This window comes from Notamacropus eugenii, chromosome Y, assembly GCF_028372415.1.
Source record: "Notamacropus eugenii isolate mMacEug1 chromosome Y, mMacEug1.pri_v2, whole genome shotgun sequence".
Taxonomy (NCBI): domain Eukaryota; kingdom Metazoa; phylum Chordata; class Mammalia; order Diprotodontia; family Macropodidae; genus Notamacropus; species Notamacropus eugenii.
In genome coordinates, this window is record NC_092880.1 from 10,621,478 (window position 1) to 10,646,575 (window position 25,098).

Consider the following 25,098-nt stretch of genomic DNA (forward strand, 5'->3'; position numbering starts at 1 on the left):
TTTGTGCATAGCAGTTTTATCTAATCCTGGTTTTAATACCTGCCTTCATAAGAACAGAATGTACTAACTAATGAAAAGAAATGCTAGGGAAAGTGGCCTAGCCCTACCAGATCTCAAATTGTATTATAAAGCAGCAATCATCAAAACCACTTGGTACTGGCTAAGAAATAGAGGGGTAGACCACTGGAATAGATTAGGTACTCAAGACACAGTAGTCAATGAATATAGCAATGTACTGTTTCATAAATCCAAGGACCCCAGCTTTTGGTGCTTGACAAAAATTTCTGGGAAAACTGGAGAACATTATGGCAGACACTGGATAGAGACCAATGTCTGACACTGTACACAAGAATTAAGTCCAAATGGATACATGATCGAGATATAAAGACCGACACTATAAACAAATTATGGGAAAAAGAAATAGTGTATTTGTCAGATTTATGGAGAATGGAGAATTTTTTGACCAAACGAGACATAGAGAACAATATGAAGTAAAAAATATACAATTTTGATTACATCAAATTGAAAAATTTTACACAAACAAACCCAAGGCAACCAAGATTAGGATGGAAGCAGAAAACTGGGGAAAAAGTTTTGAAACCAGTGTCTGTGAAAAAGGCCTCATTTCTAAAATATATAGAAAATTGAGTCAAATTTTCAAGAATGCAAGTGATTGTCCAATTGATAAATGGTCAAAGGATATGAACAGGCAATTTTCAGAAGAAGAAATTAAAGATATCTATAGTCATATGAAAAATGCTCTAAATAACTTGATTAGAGAAATGCAAATCAAAACAACTCTGAGGTAACACATTACGCCATTCGGATTGGCTAACATGACAAAACAGGAGGAGGATGTATGTTGGAGAAGATGTGTGAGAGTTGGAACATTATTGGTGGAACTGTGAGCTGATCCAACCATTCTGGAGAGCAATTTGGAAGTATGCCCAAAGGACTACAAAAATGTACATACCCTTTGACCCAGCAATATTGCTTCTATGACTGTATCCCAAAGACATCATAAAAGTGAGAAAGGGTTCCACATATACAAAAATATTTATTTCAACTCTCTTTGTGGTGGCCAAGAACTGGAAATCAAGCAGATGCCCATCAATTGCAGAATGGCTGAACAAGGTGTGGTATTTGAATGTAATGGAATATTATTGTGCTATAAGAAATGATGAACAGGAAAACTTCAGAGAGTCCTGGAAGGACTTACATGAATTGATGTTGAGTGAAAGGAGCAGAAACAGGACAATGTTGTGCACAGCAACAACCACAGCGTACAAGGAATTTTTCAGTAGACTTAGCCCTTCACAGCAATGCAATGACCAATATAATTCCCAATGGACTCTTGAGGCAAAATATCTTCCACATGCAGAAGAAGAACTATGGAATTGGATTGCAGAATGAAGCAGACCATTTTCTCTTGTGTTTTGTTTTGTTTTACGGGTTTTCCCACTCATTTTCATTCTTCTGTTCAACATGACTAAGGTGAAAATGTATTTAATAAGAATGTATGTGTAGTGTCTATAAAAGATTGCACGCCATCTTGGGGAGGGAAGGGAGAGGGAGGGAAGAAGAATGGGAAGGGAGGAGGAAAATCTAGGATATATGGAAGTGATTGAAGAAAACTGAAAACAAATAAAATAATTAAAAATAAGTAAGAAAAGGAACAGAATGCATCTTAATTCTCATGATGTAAGGCATCCTTTGACTAGGACTCAAACCTTTGAAGGTCATCGGATCATGACAGAAAAGCATTTTATTATGAAGTTGTTCTTGGCTTTTCATGGATGAAGATTGTCACCCACCCACCCAAGGCTGATACATAGAGCTATTAAAGAGCATAGGAACCTTGCTAAGAGCTCCAAGATCCAGTTTCTTTTCTGGAAGATCCAGATTCTTAAGCTTTTAGGAAGATCATTGTCTCACCATCAAGAATCAGCTCTGATTTTTTCATGGGTCTTTAAGAGCTTAGAAGGAAAGCTAAAATAAACCTAGGAATAAAATATTCACTAGGATCATCTGGTCAAAGTATAAATCCCTCAAGGCTCTAAGTTGTGCTGTAAAGAACTTAAATGTAAACTTTTCTATCTGAGTGACATTTTTCAGCTACAATGAGGTCACTTATATTGCTGGACTTGGAGTCTGAGAGACCTGTTTCAAATCCTGTGTGATTTCTAGTTACTGGTCATGTGACTTTGAGTTATTGACTTAACCTCTGTCTTCCTACATTTCCTCAGCAATAAAATGTGGGAGATAATAGCACTCTACTTCTGTGGTCATTGCAAGGATCAAGTGGAATAAGCTTTTTGCCAATCCCAAAGCACTATGAAAATACTTGTTATTATTATTGATGTCGCTATTGTTGCTATTGTTATCATCCACAGAAGATTTCCCGGTCTCAATCCTTACTCACCCCTGCTCTATTACTCTAAACTTTGTACAGATTTCCTTGTCTTTACATTTTAGACTCATTGTCACCGGTCTGAATCTGAACTGTGCCTTTCTCTACCCTACTTCTACTATCCTTAGACTGTCTGATAGCTCATATTTTAATAACAATGATAATCATATTCTGGCTGCCTTACTTGATGCTATAATTGTTATCTGCAGGAAGCTAGAAGGCAAAGGACCCAGAATGTGGAAGATAGAGTCAGGAAGATGTGAATTTAAACTTACCAGCCATGTGATCTTGGACAAATCACTTGACCTCTATGCCTCCATTTCCTCATCTTTAAAAAGGGAATAAAAATAACACACACCTCTTAGTGTTATGAAAATGGAAGAAATACTCTGGATAAAGTGTTTTATAAACCTGAAAGGGCCATATAAATACCAGATATTATTAGTACTGGAATTATAGTAGACAAGGGTTCAAATCCCAATTCAGACAACTTACAAGCTGTGTGTCACTTAGCCCTCTCTCAGCCTCCATTTCTTCATCAAGAAAATGGATACAATTATAGCACCCGTTTCATGTATCTAAAGCATTTTGCATAGTTTAAAGAACTAATACTTTATTATTAATATTATATATCATATAATCTGATGTATCTGCCCTTAAAACTGAAGGACAATAGGAGAGGAATATTGACATTAAAACGAGTTTCTTTAAGGGAAACATTTAATATTATTAATAGAACGTTGCAGTTTTCCATGCCCCAAGATGTTTATAAATTAGCCCTACCTTTTTGGTATGAAATATAGTGTCTGACAGAAATAGCATTTACTATTCATCCACAACTCTAGAATGTCTATCCAGAAAAAGTCCTTGTGAAGACTCATATGAACTTGATTAGAGTAAGCAGAAAACAATATATTCAATTACTAAGCTAATTCAAACAGCATTAGAGAGAGGCAGCATGGAGTAGTGGAATTGTGGTCAGAAGGACCAGAATTCACATTCTACCTCTGACACATAGTGTCTATGTGACCCTGGGAAAATCACTTAGCATCTCAGTGCACTAGATAACTTTTTTTCGGGGGAGTGGGCTCATCTCAAAAATGGATATAAACTAGAAAAGCAGTAAAATCTCATTTAACTATAATCACAAAATGTAACATTGGCAAACAGTGGATGGGACATCAATTCTTCATCTTGGTAGAGAGATGGGGTTTGGTATTGCTTACCATTTCCTCCCCCTTCCCCCTCATGTTATAAAAGTGGATTCAGAGTTTAGAATAGAAATGTGAGAAGAAATGTGAAATAGAAACCAAAATCAATATAACTTTAAAAAATAAAAAGCTCCACCAAGTGGTTTCTACTGATGACAGTTGAAGAGATGGCCTTGCTTTTCCTCTCTTTTGTGCCCTCTCTTACTTAACAAAAGCTCCTGGGCTAGTCTTCAGTTTAGCTGTGGTTTTACTTGTGGTTGAAATATCCTTGTAATCACATTAGTGGTGCCTCTGTCTACTCTCTTCTACCTCTTGCCCTCATGTAATTCCTTGACTATTTTCCTGAGGCCTGCTACACTTTTATCTGTAAAGTTCGATTTTGCCTACCCTTTGGAGTAGCAAAACTTACTGCAAAAGAAAATATTTCGCAAGCAAGAGGTCTGCCTGTGCATTAATGATGTGACTACGTTTTTTCTTCCAAAGAAGATAGTCTGTCTATCCCCTAAATCTGTTGTTTTTAAATTTCTAATTTAATGATAAAAATAATTTATTATTAATAATAAAAATAATATTAACCCCTTTAACGCCTAACCCATCTTTCGTATTAGGAGGGAAATCCTTAAAAAAGTAAAGGTATACTGGCTAGGGTGATACACAGCACCTATCTACTCTGAGACTACTATGATAGCTGTAAACACTTCACATGAACTCAGAAACATTGGTCAAATGGGTTCTGGTGACTTACTGAGTTAACACCATGTTTTTTTTTGTTTGTTTGTTTTGTTTTTTTTTTTTTTTATGGAGGCAGCTAAATGACTCAGTAGAGAGAGTGGAATCAAGAAGACCTGAGTTTAAATCCAATCTCAGATACTCATTTGCTGTGTGACTCTGGCCAAATTACTTAATCTCTGCTTGCCTTAATCCACTGGAGAAGGAAATGGCAAGCCACTGTAGTTTCCTTGCCAAGAAAATCTCATTCAGGGACACAAAGAGTGGGAAATGACTTAATGACTAAATAAACTCTAGTTTGGTGAAATTGCTACTGTGAATCTAAGAAACATATAGAATGGCATAGGGTTCCCATGTTCCTTCTTTCCCCTTCTATATTTCATTGAAGTTTTCATTTTTTCCATTTTTGTCATTTCTGATTATCCCCTTATTCTAATTATAATTTCCCCCAAAATTGATCTCTCAATTATAACTAGGAAAAAGAGGTAAACAAAATGGCTGATAATAGTAATTGTCTAACCATATATACAATATTTTGCTACATTTGTCCTGAGAGAACGGTATGTGTCATTGTCTGTTCTCGGCCATCATTATTGTCTTTGAATTACCCAGATTTCTTCCTTTTAGAAATATGGTTATTTAAATTTTAGTCATTATCTATGTTGCTCTCATTCCACTTATTTCACTTTGATTCAGTGCAGACATCTTTCGAAAATTTCTCTGAATTCTTCATATTTATTATTTCTTATTCACAATCTTTTTCCACTATACTCATATGACATTTACAAACAATCTTTACCTTTTCTTTTCTCTTTCTCTGTCTCTCTTTGTCTGTCTCTGAGTCTGTCTCTACCTTGGTTTCTCTGTCTCTCTCTCTCTGTTTCCCCCAACCCTGGGCAAAATAAAATCAATCTTACTATCTAGAAGATGAAAGCCTTCAAAAAAAAGGCTTCAGTAGTAACTTGAGATAATTTTAATAAGCTACTGTTTAATTCTTGATTAGAAGATGAAAACAATTATTTATTAAAATTATTTTTTATCATACTTAGTTTACATAATTTTATTGTTTAAGCTCTTTATCTTTTTAAAAAGACTTCTTTCAAGGTCCAGTAATGAGAGTCCCAGACTGAGGATAGGAAGAGGATATGCATACCTGAAAATTTCAATGTGAAAGTGGAATGTCTATTAAGCTATCCTCCTAGGGAGTTATTTGGATGACCTTTTCTTCTGCATGGCTCACAGAAAATTCCATCCAGAACCAGTAGACCCCATAGGGTAAGGAAAAATAGGTTGGATGTATTTCCCATAGTCATTTACTATTGACTTCTAACCTCTTGCCTCCAGGGTGGAAGTAAAGAATATCATTCAACTCCACATTATAAAACTTTTGTGCAAAGGGAGTTGGAGTCTAAGAAGTCATTTTTTATCTAGTAGGTTTACTTTAATTTCTCTTTTAATTGTTCACTAAAATGCTGGTGTGGATTACTCTCTATCACTCCTAAGTAAGACCCCTTCTTACAAATTAATATAATTTTTTTTTAGAGTCACTAGGTATTTCAATTCTGCATTTATGTTTCCTCATCACTGGGGAGGTATACAAATCAATGAGTTCACGAATTGACTTCAATATTAGAGGACTTAAATTTATTTAGCTCAAAGTTTAGCATGGACTAATTGCTTAATAAATATTATTTATTTATAGAAATTTATAGAAAATTAATAGAAAAGGTATAAACAGTAGCTTTAGTAATGAATATGAAATTGCTTCCTAAGACATACACATTTAACATTTCTGTAACGAAACTTAGTTTGCTTAAAATACCATTTCCTAAAATATTTACAGAATGAAGTAACTATAAAATCAGAATGTAGAGTCAAAAAGTCTCACCAATAGAACTCCCCTGATATATTAGCCAGTTCTAAGGAATAGCTATCATCCCTCCATCTAATACTATTCAATGAACAACCATTTACTAATCATTATTATTATTAATCAACTACAGTTGGCAGAGCTCTGTTATGTGATAGAGAAGATAGATATGATTAAGTCCTTTCCCTGAAGAAGTTTATAATCAACTGCTATTGAAACCTATTTAAATCTGTGTTATTTCAAAAGTGTTGTTTCCTCCATGTCTATATGATGACTTTATAACACTTATAATTTTGCATATTATCTCTCCATTACTAAAAGTTGTAGAAATTTATTCCAACCCCCTTTTCTATGTCATCAATACTGTTAGCACCAATCCTTACTACTATCCCACCCTTCACCTCCAAGGATTACTTGTATGTTTTTTTTCCTACTAAATTTGGTTTTTGTTAAACAGTTTTACTCAATTTCTATTTTTCTTCTCAATGACTCCCAGTATCTTCAAAGTCAGGTTGACTTTGTTCATGACTAACAGTGATTGGCTAAATTCCACTGTGGTAATGCTGGATTTGTCATTAGTGCTACTCTTTAGGGAGCTATATTTTGGAAGTGACCTACTCAGTATATAGAGCAACTCTAATGTCAGAAGACTGTGGTTCATATCTCATCTCTGAACTGCATGACCTCCAGCAAGTCACTTAACCTCACCGGGTTTCAGTTTTCTCATCCATAAAATGAAAGAGTTGGTTTAGATGCCTTCTATGGTCATCTAGATGACCTTAATCTCTAGATGGCAATCTAGATGTCTGATCCTACAATTACGCCACTTTCTCTGATACTAATATTAGGCAAAACATATGTTAGTGGAAGTTTGTTCTTCGATATCTGTCTTCAAGTCCTTATATTTTTTCCATGAATTTTACAAGGTGTGACATGGTGTTCCTGACTTCTTAGCTTCTCTGATTTCACCTGATAAAATTATTTGCATTTTGCTTGGTATTCTGTAGACCAGATCTTTCTAGCCTCTTCCACTCTGCCTCTATTTGAACACCCCTCCACCCTCCAATAAAAATCAGCTGTCCCAGGTGATGGGTGAGCTAATCTGCTAAATTAATTTGATCAAGGTGTTTGTAACAAATAAGGGTTTAATGCCTTAAAGTATGAGTATTTTCTCTAATGTCTGAAGCTTCTCCAAAGGAGTCAATATCTTGGATTTGGACTTGATAGATTCTGGACTCTTATTTCCACAGATTATACAGTCATAACAGAAAATTTTAGAGAATAGAGAAGCCAGTTTTTTGCTTAGAAATCTCTGGATTCTACTTCCCATCTCTGACACAGATTAGCTGTGTGACCCTGGACAGATCATCCAGTGTTCTACGGAACTCTAAAACTGTAAATTGCAGAATATGCATTGTCTCTATATGTAGAGACCATTTCCTCACAGGGAGTTTTGTATACCAAGAATCAGAGGTTCTCAGACACAAGAAAATATACAGAAGGTAGCATGATTTAATGCAAAAAGATATGATCTGTGAGTTAGAAAACAAGAACTACTCCCAGATGGAATTAACACAAATGTCCAGTTTGTAAGAAGGAAAATAAATTTAGAGGAACCTATAAGTTTCACCCCACAATGCCTAACCCTGCCCTTTTACAATGGTTGGGGAAAACATCAACTCATGATTCCAACAGTATGAATTTAACCAGCAAAAAGCAGCAAAAGTTTTCAGCTATAAAAACTAAAGTAGCATTAATAACAGGCAGACAGCTCCCTGTTGTATTAAGGAAAAGATATTCACTCAGGTGTGTATTTCCATCCCTAGGAGAAAGCTCATTAGGATGCATGCAGCCCAAGAAATCAGGGACCTACCTGGGAAAAAAAAAAGATACTTCAAATATTTATGAGTTTTTGAGTTTACCCTGTGAATACATGAGCTCACTAAACTTGGACCTATTCACTCTAAGGATTTTTTTTGTGCAAGTGGAAACTGTGTCCTTGGTTTGGGATTTTATTTCCATACTTGCTCTTATATCAACTGTGTAACTTTTGTTGGGTCATTTTCAGTTATGTTCAACTCTTGACAACCCCATTTGGGGTTATCTTGGCAAAGACACTAAAGTGTTTGGACATTTTCTTCTCCAGAACATTTTATAGATGAGGAAACTGAGGCAAATAGGATTAAGTGATTTGTCCAGGTTCACATAGCTAGTAAGTAACTGAGGCCAGATTTAACTCATGGAGATAAGTCTTCTTGACTCTCAGAACAGCACTGTTGTAGTAACTGCTCCTTTTTAATATGTGTACATATTTATGGTCATATACGTACAAAAAGAAAGAAACAATTCCTAGACAGGGAATAACCAAGATCTGGTTTCTGGTCTTGGAAATACCATTATCAATAGAAATAAAAGTAATAACAGTACTTTGATACTTTAAAGGATTATGATCTCAAGAATGTGAAACCATTCTCTTGGTTCTACTTGCAACATATAAATATCTTCTCATCTAGGCCATTCTTGTCCATCTCTAATTTTTTTAGAGGAGCTACCAACATAGTATGGCCCTCTTTTTAGGGTTCTAAATATTTTGTGCTTTTAGTGAAACTTTTTGCCTTTTTGTCTTCTAAAGCAAGGCAGATATGAATTAGTGGTTAAATCGTAGTTCTCTGAGTCGGGAAAAACCAGCTTAGCTTCATCTGTGATACATATTGGCTTTGTAATCCTGGGCATGCCATTTAATATTTTGGTGGTCTAGTTTCTGTAAGAATTCATGTTGAGGTGAAAGGATCAACCTGCATAGATCAACCAGGAGTTCTCTATACCAGTGAAAGTACAGTTCCAGTCCATTTCCTCTATTCCTTTTCCAATCAAGATGACAAGAGTAACTTGCATTTTTATATTACTTTACCATTTTGAAATGAAATTACTTTACCATTTTACATGCATGATCTACTTTGATCCTCTCACTGTGGGAAAGAATTATTTTCCATATTTAATAGGTAAGGAAGCTGAGAGAAGTAGATTATATACTTGCCTTTCTTATACTAGGTTTCTATTAATCTCATACTCTTATTTCCATTCCTTACAGAAGGTAGTCTGTATTCCATGAAATTGATTCCCTTTAATAATGAGATTAGGAATTTCTTTGACTTTTCAGTTTCAGAGAGTCTCCTAGAAGCACAGAGAGTCTAAGTGACTTGTCCAGGGTCACACAGTAGGTGTCAGAGACAGGACTTGAACCCAGAAATCCTGGACTTCTTAGATTGATTCTACAGTCTTTGCTGACTCCAAGACTATACTTATTTTGTATAGTTTTATAGACATTTATTTATGTACCTGTTGTTTCCAAATGAGTTCCAGCCTGAGAAAAGCTTCTGTGGAATTCAACCTCAGTAACTTTAGTAAAATGGGAAATCCTTGAGGGCAAAAAATATTTTAAAAATCTTTTTATCCTCAATGCCAAGCAATAAGACTAGTATTTACTTGGCACTTAATAAATACTTAGTGATTATTTTATTGAATTTTCTAGAGTTATTAAATTCCATATGTTCTCTTTCCAAATCCCATAATCTCTCCATCAAACCACATTGCCACTAACCATATGTGTGATCTGGTAGAAGTCACAACCTCTCTAAACCTCACTTTTTTCTGCAAAATGGTAAGGTTGAGTGAGATGTTTTCTAAGTGGTTTTCTGATTTGAAACAATTGATTTTAATACACTATCTTCAATTTCTTAACAAGAACTTTTATAAGAATTTCAGAACTAGGTAAAGAGGGGTATTATTTTGCAATGGTTATACCTCAGATAATATCAAATGAGTTTTGGTCTATTCCTCCCACAAAAAGAGACATTCGTACCTTATGGAATTTTGTTTCTTCAGTAATTTTTTATATTAAACTTTTTAATGTTTCTTTATTTATTTTAAGTTTTCAACATTAATTTCCACAAAATTTTGAGTTCCAAATGTTCTCCCCATCTCTCCCCTCATCCCACCCCAAAAGGCCAAGCATTCTGATTACCCCTTCCACCTATCTGCCCTCCCTTCTAAAACCCCTCCCTTCCCTTATCTCCATCTTGTCTCTTGTCTTGTAGGGCAAGATAAATTTCTATTCCCTATTACCTGTATTTCTTATTGCCCAATTATATGCAAAAACAATTCTCAACATTTGTTCCTAAAACTTTGAGTTCCAACTTCTCTTGCTTCCTCCCTCTCCACCCATCCTCACTCAGAAGTCAGGTAATACAATATAGGCTATATATGTGTAGTTTTGCAAATGACTTTCATAATAGTCATGTTGCATAAGACTAACTATATTTCCCTCTATATTGCCCTCCTATACTGCCCCCTCATTTCTTCTGTTCTTTCTTTTGACCTTGTCCCTCCCCAAGAGTGTTTACTTCTAATTGTTCCCTCCTCCCTTTTGCCCTCCCTTCCATCATTCCCCCCACCCTGCTTATCTCTTTCTCCCCTACTTTCCTGTAGTATAAGATAGGTTTTCATACCAAATTGAGTGGGCATGTTTTTCTTTCCTTGAGTCAAATGTAATGAGAGTACGCTTCACTTTTTCCCCTCACTTCCCCTTTCCCCCCTACATTGAAAAAGCTTTTCCTTGCCTCTTATATGAGAGACAATTTGTCTTATTCCATCTCTTCCTTTCTCCTCCCAATATGTTCATCTCACCCCTTAGTTTTATTTTTTAGATATAATGCCTTCCTATTCAATTCACCCTGTGTGCTCTCTGTCTATACACACAAACACACACACACACACACACACACACGTGTGTGTGTGTGTGTGTGTGTGTGTGTGTGTGTGTGTGTGTATAATCCCTCCAACTACCCAGATACTGGGAAAAGTTTCAAGAGTTACAAGTGTTATCTTTCCATGTAGGAATGTAAACAGTTCAACTTTAGTAAATTTCTTATGATTTTTCTTTCCTGTTTACCTTTTCATGATTCTCTTGATTCTTCTGCCCGAAAGTCAAATTTTCTATTCAGCTCTGGTCTTTACTTGAAAGTCCTCTATTTAATTGAAGGACTACTTTTTTCCCCTGAAGTATTACACTCATTTTGCTGCATAGGGGATTCTTGGTTTTAATCTTATTTCCTTTGACTTCTGGAATATCATATTTCACACCCTTTGATCCCTTAACTTAGATGGTGTTAGATTTCCTGTTATCTTGATTGTATTTCCACAATACTAATTTTTTTCTTTCTTTCTAGATGTTTGCAAATATTTTCTTCTTCACCTGTCAACTCTGGAATTTGGCTACAATATTCCTAGGAGTTTCTCTTTTCAGATTTCTTTCAGGAGGTGATCAGTGGATTATTTCAATATTTGTTTTGCTCTCTGGTTCTGGAATATCAGGGAAGTTTTCCTTAATAATTTCATGAAAGATGATGCCTAAGCTCTTTTACTGATTCACATAGTCACATAATTTTTAAATTGCCTCTCCTGGATCTATTTTCCAGGTCAGTTGTTTTTCCAGTGGGATATTTCACATTATCGTCCATTTTTTTCATTCTTTTGGTTTTGTTTTGTAATTTCTTGGTGTCTCATAAAGTCATTATTTTCTGTCTGCTCAATTCTAATTTTTAAAGAACTATTTTCTTCTGTGAGCTTTTGAATCTCCTTTTCCATTTGGCTAATTCTGCTTTTGAAAGCATTCTTCTCCTCCTCGGCGTTTTGGACCTCTTTTGCCACCTGAGTTAGCCTGTTTTTAGAGGTGCTATTTTCTTCAGCATTTTTTGGGGGTCTCCTTTATCAAGTTGTTGACTCACTTTTCATGATTTCTTGCATTGCTCTCATTTTTCTTCCCAATTTTTCCTCCACCTCTCTTACTTGATTTTCAAAATCCTTTTTTGAGCTCTTCCATGGCCTAAGACCACTGCATATTTACTTTGCAGGCTTCAGAAGTCTTGACTTCCTCTGAAGCTATGCATTGTTCTTCCTTATCTGAAAGAATTGAAGAAAATACCTCTTCACCAAGAAAGTAACCTTGTCAGGTCTTATTTTTTACCCTTTTTTGGGCATTTTCCCAGCCAGTTATTTTACTTTTGAGTCCTTTGTCAAGAGGAGGGTATACTCTGGGGACCTGTAAGTTCTCAGTTCCTCCAAGGTGGCACAATCAAGGGAGAGGAATTTACTCCTCTTCTGGCTTGTTCACTGCTCTGGGAGCAACCAAAACCTTTTCTGCCCAGAATCTGTGAGTAGTAGAATTCCCTCTCCACAACTGCCTCCAGCTCTGCCAAGCCAGCATTCCTCCTCACCCCAGGTTGGTCCTCAGGGCTGAGATTCAGATCAGCTACTCAGTTTTCCCAGAGGCTTTAGGCTGAGGGCTCCACAAATAGATGCTACTGCTGTAGATGCCACTACAACTACTGTCACTGCTGCTGCTGCTGCTGCTGCCTCCACCACTGCCACCTGTGACCAGGGCTGGAGAGGACCCTGCTCCCTTCTCTCCTAGTTGAAAAAGCCATCTCACTGACTTTTGAAGTTGTATTGGGCGTTTGTGGGTTGAGGGATCTGAGAACCTCCGCTGCTGCTAGGGATTCCATCCCTGAGGCCTGTTCTGGTCCTGTTCCTCCTGGTGTCACTCAGGCAAGGCTGGCCTGTGCTCCACTCCACATCAGTGAGAAAGACCTTTCCTGTCAGCCTTCCTGGTTACCTTGGGCTGAAAATCTCTTTCTCTCTGTCATTCTGTGACGTCTGCTGCTCTAGATTTGGTTGAGAGCCATTTTTTACAGGTATTTTATGGGCTATGGGGGAAGAGCTAGAATATGTGCACCTTTCTATGGAACCTTCTTTCTCTGCCCTTCTAAAATTTTTAAAAAGTAGTAAAAATGGGAAACTTTTATGGATTATAAAATATAGGGATAAAATTTTGCCACTTTTCAATATCTGAGTTACCATCTCCTTGGGAAATTACATTTAATTATTCTTTTAGAGTCATTTTCAATAAACATTGTCCTGAGAATAATTAAGGCCTTGCAATATAATAAAATTCAAATTGCTTGAAGTATCTTTTATTAGTATACTGGTGTAGACAAGTATTTTGGGACTTGCCAATTTGCTTTTATTTTGCTAAGAAAATGAATCAGAAGAGGTGCAGTAGACATTAATGGCTTCAGTGAGTCGTATTAAAGTGCTTCTTAACATTAAATTCATTCATTTTGCTGGATTTTCAAATTTTCCCAAAGATGTTTCAAAATGAAATTTATGTATTTGCTTACATGTTGCATTTTAAAACTTCTGTTCTTTCCAGTTTTAGCATAATTCTTCCCTTCCTTATTAAAATTTAAATTTGATGTTTAGTTTGAGTTTCTGCTCATCTTCATTTCATGTCATTATAACTCCATTTCACTCTGATACATGTTAGCACTGAATAATTATTTCAGGTGATTTCAGAGCATGAATTAAATAAGAATGCACTTGAAGTATTCATAAGCTGTCCATAAAAATGATACTTACAAATTCAAATAATTCATGTCTTATATGAGACCAGATATATTTAACTAAAAGAAAGAGACTGAAGGAGGATGAATAGTGAGAAAAGAGAGAGAGAATGGAAGAGAAATAAGAGAAGGAGGAGCAGAAGAAAAAGAAAAGAAGGAGGAAAAGTAGTAGAAGAAGAAAAATAAAAAAGAGGAAGAAGAAGAAGAAGTTGGAAGAACAGTAAAAGGAGAAGGAAGAAGTAGAAAACATAGCAGATAAGGTAAAAGTGCATGAGGAAGGAGAAAGGGGATGGGGAAAATAGGAGGAAGTGTGTGTGGAGAAATGAGAAAAGAAAGGTGTAAACATAAGGCAGAGTGACAAGGATAGAATGGAAAGGAGAAGTAAAAAGAAAAAGAGAATTGATTTTATTGGTCTAAACTACTCTTATAGGTCTTTTAAAGGTAAATCATTTTTGCACATCAAAATAATTTTCTACTATTATCATTATTGTGTAATATCTTATTTTATATATATATATATGATATATGTGATATATGTATAGTTCATATTGATTAGTGAATATCAATAATTTTTAAAAAGAGAACAAGGTTTAGAAACACAGGTACCAGTTATTTCATCTAAGACTCATCATTAGCATTTATACTACTGAAGGGAGGGTCCTAGTTTGACCTTAATAATGATCCACTTATGTCAAGTACTACTTTTTGATTATTCTCACCATTACCAGAGCTCTGTGGGTTTGGTGGCAAAAAACACTTTTTCACCATCAGAAATTAAGGGAGAAAATGGGGAAATGATTACCCTAAGATACCACATAACACCATACCACAGAATCATTATACCACAATTGCAATTTTTGTACAGGAATTCTTGGACTTTGGAATCTGAGAAAGATCAATATGTTCATTATCATGAAACCCATTTTTCCCCTTGATATGCAAGTATGGGAAAGGTCTGTCAATTCCCAAGTTTGATGACAACTCTTGGCAAAGAAGATGATAACTCATTCTATGGCTTAATAGATTATTCTATGGTGAATTTAGAGTTGGAAGGGAATATTAAAGTTCAATGTACTCATTTTACAGATGAAGATCTATAGCATAGAGAGATTAGATAACTTGTAGGCTCCCAGACACTACGTACCAGAATCAGGATTTGAACTAAAACCAGTTCTCTCCACTTTATCAACCAGTTTCTCATGCTGCCTTGGGAGTTGCCTTTGGGATATAGAGGATACCTGCATTTCCCATGGTCACACACTAAGGATCAGAGGCTGAATTTGGACTCAGTCCTCCTGGAATCCAAGTCTAGTATGCTATTCACTCTGAGTTACCTTTGCCTTTTCTTTTCTTTGATATTCCAGGCATAGAGGCAGTATCAAATTTACTTCCTCTGTACTAATAAGATTTTGTTTTCAATTTCATTAAAAGAAAGAATTTCCTTAATATTGTAATTGCTTTATTCATTCAACAAATATTTGTTGTTTGTACTTAATTAGCCCATTTGTCCAAAAGTCAGAGTTTTTACCTATTGCTTATTATGTATGATTGTTTAAAAATGTGCATAGTATATCTGAAATGATGATCCTTATTATTTTTAAGTAGTATCAAAGTGTGTCCAATCACAAGGAATTAATAGTTAAACACAGATGAATGTTGAACAAGATTTGTTCTCAAGGTCTCAGATGACAGATATAATTTGATTTTTGATTTATGTAAAATATGGCTTCAAGTGAAGTGAACAAAAAGAATTCCTCCTTACCCAGGAATGACATGTTAGACAGAAAAGAAATTGATTGGGGGAGGGGGTTATAGAAAAATCCCTGTAATTCCAAGGTCTGTAGAAACTTGAAGCAGAGAAGGTAAACAATTGTCTAATATAAAAATATAATGGAAATACTTTTGCTTAGAGGTGGGAAAAATATAAAAACTGATAGCTCATTCCTACAACGTTGAATAAAAACCAAAAACATTTTTAGCATTGGTAGGTTTTTTTTTCCTCCCAGAAGATTTTTGAACAATTATGGAATTTTTCTGGTAGGGGTTGAAATGCAATAAAATTGTGAAAACAATGGTGATATAATTAGTACTATTTTATGGATATTTAACCAAGCATTTATTTCCCATTTCACTGTTTTAAACACTACTGAAGGACTCAGTGCAAATAATTCTTGACATTCAAAAAAAGTAACATTGTTTGAAAAGTTAACACTGAATTGATACCTTACATTTTCACTTTTAACCTTGAGAAACTCATGATTATCAGTTAGCAGAAGAATTCTGAGATCACTGAGATAGAGATAGAGAGGACCTCAGAAGCTGTCTGATTCAAATTTATTTTTACGAAAGATGAAACTGAAGCCCAGGGATGTTAAACCAATATCACTCAGGTATTAAGTGGTGGACTTGGCATTCAAAGCTAGGTCCTTTGATTCTATGTCTGGTGCTTTTTCTAGTATACCATCTGAAAAGGATGTGACACTGAACAAAATGCTATGCTGAGTGAATGTTTCAACTGTGATCCATATGCACTAGTGACTATAGATGTGTGAAAAGTAACTCCAGAACTATATGTAGCAATTTTGATGCCACAGACAACTTGACCCAAATATACTGTAAAATACACTTTTAAAACAGGGGTACAGAGAGACACAAAGACAGAAAGTGATATGAATTGAGGTACTTCTATACTGCTCCTAGATATTTTGCATTAGAGAAAAGAGGTACCATCAAGCTTCTTAGGGAGGAAATTCATTTGAGTTTCAACCTCTCACTTGGATCAATAAACTTTCCATATATGGACTTTCACTTTTAATTGTGCTTGCTGAGTAGAAGTTAAGTTTGTTTCTATACCAGTTAAATGAATGTAAATGGCGTCAATCAATGCCTTCTAAATTTAGGTTCCCTGGGACAAAGTCCCAGTCACTTTGCCCCACTACCTCAAGGGAACACATAAGTGATAGAGAGAATTAAATGATAGAAATTGGATAATTGCCTAAGTAAAGTTAACTGAATAATATTAAATAAGGAACTATTGCATGTTTATAAGTTGTTTAGATAATGGTAAAGTGCCTAGAGTTTTGTTTCTTTTTGAAATTGGGATTTTTATTAGTTTTTTATTAGTATCTGTAGCTTCTTCCTATTAGTATTTGAAAGTATCTGTTAGGTAACATAGTAAGTGCTTACTAATGTTTTTTTGACTAATAAAAGAGTAGTGACTACAAAGAGGGCTACTTGAAGAATAAGTACAGATTTTTCAGAAGTAGCTTGACTTTTCTTAAGAAAAAAATAGAATGTCACACTAAAACAACAACAACAATGTTCTCAGGGAGGTTGCAATACCAGACAGTTAGTTTTATTTCATCTTAGCTGGAGTACACTAATTAGCATGCAAAATTACATTCATGGATCTGCTATATAGATTTGTTTATTTGTTTCATCACAATTGGAGACTTATAGGAATGAAAATTGCAGTGTTGGGAAATATATGGAACCATTTCACTTCTCATGTCTATCTACTATAAACCCCTGGCTTCTTTTCTTCAAGGTGCAACTTACCAGCTAGCTCCTATATGAAGCCTTCCCAGATCCTTCTAGGTGTTAGAAGCTTCTTAATCTTGAAATTATTCTATATTATTTTTCAATCACTTCATGTTTGCTTATTTACTTGTTGTCTTTCCCTAGTAGAAGATATCTCATGAGACGAGGATTGCATTGTTTTTATTTTTGTCATTTTTGGTTTTGTCTTTGTATTCTAGTGACTAGAAGAGGATCTTTCATTAGTAAAACACTTAATCAGTATGTGTTGAATTGAATCAAGATGCAACTGTCCATTTTTCAAGTGGGCTTTTTGGAGTCGATGGACAGTAAGGATAATAACTTTGTACTGATTGTGCATAATGTTCTCCAAGGGGCATTTTGGAGAGCTCTTAAGGTATCAGACTCAATGAATCTTGGGTCATCTTTGGTTTCGTTATTATTGACTATTTATAACATGTCATTTTGCTGGATATAGCAGAATGTCATGCATTGCTATCTATTAATCTAAAATTGGTGACAAAAAATGTCACTTCCCACTTAATCATTTTCTAAAAGAGTAGTGAGAGGGTTCTCTTCATACATCTACTGAAAGGCTAATTAAGCAAAAGCAGAGAAGCTAGATACGAAATGGGGAGTTTTCCCAGCAGATAGTTTTATCCATAATAAACCACTTAAATTGTTCACTCTGTAGTTCCTGCATTTACCCCAAGGAGAATTGTACCTTTAATTAGAATGTTGAAGAAGTAAAGGTGCCCTCTCCTCTTCCATTTCACTTTTGGTGGCATGCCTGCCCCACACCTAATTAACTCTGATTCCACTTGGGCATTTGATCTTTGCTGACAACAAACAATTGCTAAAAGTTTCTGGTTAAAAGTCAAAACAATCAATAATGCAAGAATAATGTACTCACAAAGACAACTGACTTAAATAATGAAAGCAAACCACTGGGAAACTTAGGCACCTGATCTCCTAATCACTTGAACAAATCAATGAGGCTAGCAGATGGCAAGTATTATCTTCCCTTGTCAGATATGGTGGAGGATCTTATCAGCACTGGGCTCCTGGCCTCTGAATACAGATTTCCCATTTTTGACTATAGCATTCTATCCACAGGGGAAGATGGTCCTGTCAATAGCAAATTACTTTAGAACTCTGACAGGTCTTTCTACCTTTGGCCTTTAGAATTTCTGTTTTCTTATTGACTTGCACAGTTGAGCATCCTTTTCATACTATACCGACTTCACTTTCTGCTGTGCTCTTCAGAAAGTTTGCCCACTGCTGTATTTATTGGTGTCTTCTATGTCTCCAACATACCACAAGCCCTGTAGGATTCTGAACTGTTCTGGCTGTTTGGAAAACTACATAAAATGTGCTGTGATCTTTTATTCCCTGGTCCCATTCTCACTCATCCCTCTTCTCCTTGACTCTGAGAATTCCCATCAAGGTTCAGTCATTTCTGATGTTGGACTTGCTAGTGAGTTGCCATTCTTCAGTCCTAGATGCTCCACTGGTTTGGGCAAATTTGATTTTTGGTACCTGTTCCAGCAAGTTTATTATGCTTTTTAGAATTTTGTTTTTGTTTCTTAAAAATAATTACCAAAGCAAATGGGAGTGTAGGAACTTTCAGTTGCTTCTTAATAATCAACCAAAATAATTTCCCTTCTAGACTATTAGTAAAATGATTTCATATGTTACTGGTTGCCTGCATTTCCCTTTTGCTCCACTCTGCATTTCAGTGTGTACCTTAGGATTCTTCTCTCTATATTTTATTTGTCAGCATCTTTGTCTGAAACTTTGGTCCATTACTTCAATAACACATGTAACTTCTACCTGGCTATTATTTCTATAGCCTTTTAAAAATAAATTTACTCTAAAATTTAATTTGTTTTCATTTTATCAGGCAAATGATGTATTGTAGTGTCTTGGGTTACTGATATCCTCATTGTTTATATTATCTATTATTTAATCATTGACTCCCCTGAATATAGAGGGCAGCAATTTTTGGTAGCAAGAAACTGGAAAAAAAGTTAGGGTCAATTGTGTGGGGAATTATGGTGTGTGAATATAATAGAATATTGCTTTAACATAAGAAATGACTAATATGAGTATAGCATCTGGAATACTTGCATGTGGGGCTCCCAAAGGACTACCTCAAGATTGTGATATTCTGTAGATCTGAATATACTAAGAAACTACAGGTCAGGAACGTCCAGTGATTTGAGTACACAGGAACAGATTTTTCAAAGCCAAGGCATTTAATGAGATAGCATAATAAGTACAGAAGTAATAGAATAGCCTAGTAACCTAATAGCCTAGCTAGGTTCATAATGCCAGTGAGAAGAGTGGACACACTTAGAGAATATTCGTGGAAGGCACCCACTTAAGAAACTTTATGTGGCACATATGTTCATGTATGATGAGACACGTCACCAACAGTGCTGGACCACCAATGCCTCCTGTTGATGAAATCATGCAGCTCCCACTGAACTTCTGTTCCACTGCTTTCACCTGACATGTAGTATCTGCTGAATAGTGTGTTGTGTTTAGATGGTGACTCACTATACTTGTGGTCTTTATTAGATTTTGCTCTACATGTCTGTTGGGCAAGGTAGTTGGGGTTTTACTGGATGTGGTTGCAGGGCTTTTCTCTGATTCGAATTTCTGGTATTAACTGGAATTATCAATTCAAGTGGCTGATATATTCTCTCAAAAAGTACAGAAAGGAAGAAGTAGTTTTTGCAATCTCCTTTTTAGCTTAGAGCTCAAAGCCTGAAGTCTCAGCTCTGTTGGTGGGGAAGTGAGGTCCTTCACATGCACCAGGAAGAAATTCTTTATTTTTTTAATTAATTAATTTGTTTTCAGTTTTCTACAATCACTTCCATGTATCTTAGATTTTTTCCCTTCTCTCCCCAAGATGCCATGCAACTTTATTTAGGTTCTAGACATTCATTCTTATTAAATACATTTTCATCTTAGTCATGTTGAATAGAAGAATTAAAATGAATGGGAGAAACCATGAAAACAAAACATAACAGAAGAGAAAATGGTCTGCTTCATTCTGCAATCCAACTCCATAGTTCTTTCTCTGGATGTGGAAGGCATTTTGCCTCAAGAGTCCATTGGGAATTTTTTTAGGTTCTTGCATACCATGAGGAAATTCTTAGATTCTTTCTCTTCATAAAGAAAGAGAGACAGAGAGAGAGAGAGAGAGAGAGACAGAGAGACAGAGAGAGAGAGACAGAGAGAGAGAGAGACAGAGAGAGAGAGGGAGATATCAGTTCCAGGATTTTTATCTGTTTGAAGATTTTCTCTCTATAAGGAAAGTTTTGCCTCTGTGTTCATTTAAGAATGTAGAACAGTCAGGCAGCTAATTAGAGTCCATAAACATTCAGTGGTTTTGAACCTTCCTGTATCTGGGACCTAACCACAGTCCTTTGTCCCAGACATTTATTTGACTTGTGGTTGGAAAGTCACAAACTCTTCTTTGGCTTGTCATGTTAACAAATTTCAACCAAAAGAAAAAAAATCAATCAAAAGATATAGGATCACAAGATCACTTTCTTTCAAAGACCTGACTTATATATTAATCTTTATTATCTATAAGTTGACAACAATAAATCTTTCAGCCTTTGAGCTAAAAAAAGAAGGAATGTAATAAAATGGATTATAGCTTGAATTAACTTATTCAAAATAAATCAAGTAGAACCAGGGGAATAATATGCATAATGACTACAATAATGGAAGAAAGAACATCAAAATCGATTGTTATGGCCAGTCTCTGTCCTACAGAACAGCAGCAAAAATGTACTATTCTCCTTGAGGTAGAGAGTTATCAGATATAATGGATCAGTTGGTTGGGGGAAGGATATTAAGCAATGGCTTGTATAAAACAAAATAAATAAATAAAAGCAAAAAGTGAGGAAATTGTGAATTGTTAAGAGAGATTTGATAAAAAGTGTTTAACATAATATGATATTTATGTTGCTTTTGTTTTAGTCATGCAGTGAGTATCCAATAAATGTTGAATGAATAAATGAATACAATTTTCAAAATGTGTATTTTTGTACCATGTTCTTTCTGCTCATTCAGTTCTAATATTCACTATTGTGTAAAAATGTATAGTTATTATGTATTGGAAGTTGCAATATAAAAGACAAAAGAGATAGGTAACTAAAAAGATAATGTATGGGTATATATTTCAGTACTCCAAGAATTTTTCATAAATAGCATGGGACACCAATTAGTTTGGTTAATAATATTTCTATACTTTAATAGATAGTGTTAATGAGGTGATATAGAAAACAAAAATCATTATCATTTGCTGTCTAATACTTTGTCAATGCACCTCTTTAAATTGAGATAGGCTAACTCTCCAATCTCAGACAAAAGATGTATAGTTTTCCACTGACCCACACTTATAGCATCACATATTTAGAGCTGTAAGTGACCTTGAAATCTGTTAGGTCAAACACCCTCATTTTACAGATGAGGAAATTGAAATAGAGAAGTTAAGTGGCTTGCCCAGTGTTATGCATCTATTAAATATTTGAGGCAGGATTTGAATGCAGATCTTCCTGATTCTAAATTTAGCACTGTAGCTATCATGACATCTAAATTAATCCTTTTAGGTGTGATAAGACCTGTGTTATGTTCCACTGACATAGCCCTTAAGAACCAAATGTATATCTGAACTTTTACATTTTTCATATTCTTCTTCTAGTATGACAGAGTAGTGAGAACACTGGATTTGGAGAATAGAGCGCAAGAGTTTGGATCCTGGTTTAGTCACTAGATGCCTATGTGACTCTGGGCAAGCCACTTATCTACTCTGAGCCTCAACTTCCTCATGTGTTTGTATTGATTATTGTTGTTTTCCAGTTGTTCAGTCAAGTCTGATTCTCTGTGACTCCATAGACCATAGCACACTAGACCCTTCACTATTTTTCAAAGACTGTCCAATTTATGCTCATTGTTTTATGACACTATCCATCTCATCCTCTGCATTCCCCTTTTGCTTTTGCATTTAATTTTTCCCAATATCAGATTCTTTGCCAATGCCCTTTCTTCTCATAAGTTTTTAAGCTTCAGTTTTAGTATTTTACCTTCCAGTGAATAGCCTGAATTTCTTTTTCTAAATATTGACTGATTTGATCTCTTTGCTGTCCAATGTATTTTCAAAAGTCTTCTCCAGCACCACAGTTTGAAAGCATCAATTCTGCAGTGCTCAGCAATCCTTACAGTCTCACTGTAACAGCTATACATTGCTACTGGAAAAAAAAAATCATACCTTTAACTATATGAACCTTTGTTTCCAAGGTGATGCTTTTTAGAGTTTTGCCTAGTTTTGCCATAGCTTTTCTTCCAAGGAAGAAGTGCCTTTTAACATCATGGCTGCAGTCATCATCTGCAGTGATCTTTGAACACAAAAATACAAAATCTGACATTTCTTCCATTTCTTCTTCCTCTATTTGCCAAGAAGTAATGGGACCAGTTGCCAAGGTCTTAGTTTATCATTATTATTATTGTTATAATTATATTAAACTTCGAGACAGCTTTTACACTTTTCTCTTTCATTCTCATCAAGAGGCTTCTTAATTCTTCACTTTGTGTCATCAGAGTAGTATAATCCACATTCCTGAGATCTTTTCCTGGCAACCTTAAATTTTATCTTTTGATTAATCCAGCCTGGCATTTTGTAAAATGTATTCTGCATATAAGTTAAATAATTAAGGTAACAATATATAGCCTTATTATATGTTTGTATACATACATACATACATATATGTACACATATATGTATACACATATACACATATATACATGCATATACATATGCACATACACAGATATACACATATACATATATATGCATAATATATATACATACATACACACATATATGTGTGTATATATATATATATATATGTATACTTCTTTTCCAATTTTAAACCAATCAGTTGTTACATGTTCAGTCCTGACTATTGCTTCTTGACCTGCATATAGGACCAGTACTGCTCTTCTCACCCTTTTATTGACTATGAGAGCTACTCCATTTATTCTAAAGAATTCTTGTGCACAGTAGCGTATGTAATGATTACATGAATTAAATTCATCCTTCTTATGCATTTAAGCTCTTTAACATGCAAGATGTCAGTTTTGACCTCTTTGACCATATATGGTTTACTTTGGTTCATAGATCTTACATTCCAGGTTCTCACAATATTGATCTATACAACACAGGACTTTGCTTTTGTCACCAGGCACATCTACAGCTGAGCTTCCTTCCACCTTTGGCCCAACCATTCTATTAATACTGAAACTACTTAGAGTTGTCCTCCCCCGTCCCCAACAGCATATTGGACACTTTCAATCTGAGGAGCTCATCTTCTGAGGTTATCTCTTTTATCATTATAATACAGTACATAGCGTTTTCTTGGTAAAAATACTGGATTGGTTTGCCATTTTTTTCTCCAGTTGGTCACCTTTTCTCAGAACTCTCCATTATGTCATGTTTGTCTTGAATAACCCTGCACAGTTTAGCTCCTGATTTTATTAAGTTATGGAATTCCCTTTGCCATGATGATGCAATGATTATAGCATTGATTAAGGAATGACTGAATACATTATGGTATGTGAATGTAATGGAACATTATGGTGCTATGTGAAATGCCAATTATGATGAAACAAAGAAGTATAGAAAGATTGACATGAAGTAATGCAGAGTCAAGTAAGCAGAGCCAAGAAAATCATGTACAAAGTAACTACAACAGCATAACTGAAAAGAATAGCCACACAACAAGTCACAAATACATTTTGGAAATTTTTACCAAAAACAAGCATGTATTTGATAGATGTTTGAAGATAAATGATGTTTCTGATGAGGGACATGAGAAAATACCCTAAATTCACATTTTACTGAGGTGGGAGATTCATGAGTGGGATACATGACAAATGTTTTTAGATTTGTTAGATGTAATTGCCAAATATGCTATTTTTTATCCTCTTCTTTTTCTTTTCTATTTTTAGTTTTAGACAAAATATTCTTTGTTGCATGGGTTGGTTCTCTTGAAAGGACAGTGGGAGAAATTATGGTTATAAAAAAGGTATCAGTAAAATTTTATTTTAGAAATGAATGCATTTGATTAATTTTTGTTAAGGAAATATCTATAAAGCTTTTGTTTTAAAAATTCTCAATATATTTTTCTTATGTTGAAGATAGAGGTAGGGATTAGATGTGTGACTTCATTGGTATAAGGAACTCCCAGTTGAGATAAGTACCTTTACCAAAGAGGTAAGCACTGTTTTCACAACTTAGAATCTTAGAAAGTTGCCTAGAGTCATAACAGGTTAAATAACTTCCAAAGTTACACAGCTAGTAAATGTCCTTAGAAGGACTCTTTCACTTGATTTGAAGGCCATCTATCCATCATACCAGGATGTCGCTCTTCGTAAGCATATCAAGAACAAATCTGGACTATGAATCTTTGATCCCTATTACCCTACCAACCCATGCCCTTCTCCCCATGTTTTGTGCTTTTTGCTATGTGCTTTCTTTAAACAAGAATTTACTCTCCATATAAAATTTTCTCTCTTATGCTAATTGTGCTTGTTTAAAAGAACACAGGAACAACCTACTGACCTAAAACTGCAACTGTCCACATAAGTTGAAAAGGAGATACTATCAGGTAAATATATGATTTTAACATTAACATTTCTGGGTTTTACCTGCTCAACGAATTCTATATTTTCACAGTAGCAACAGACTGGAACCGGACCATGTGGGAAGTTAGTAGATAGGATCAGCAATATGGTTGATCAGTGTGGCACCTTGTGTCACCTCCTGGAAAGTGAAACAGACTATAAGTATGGGGACTCAAA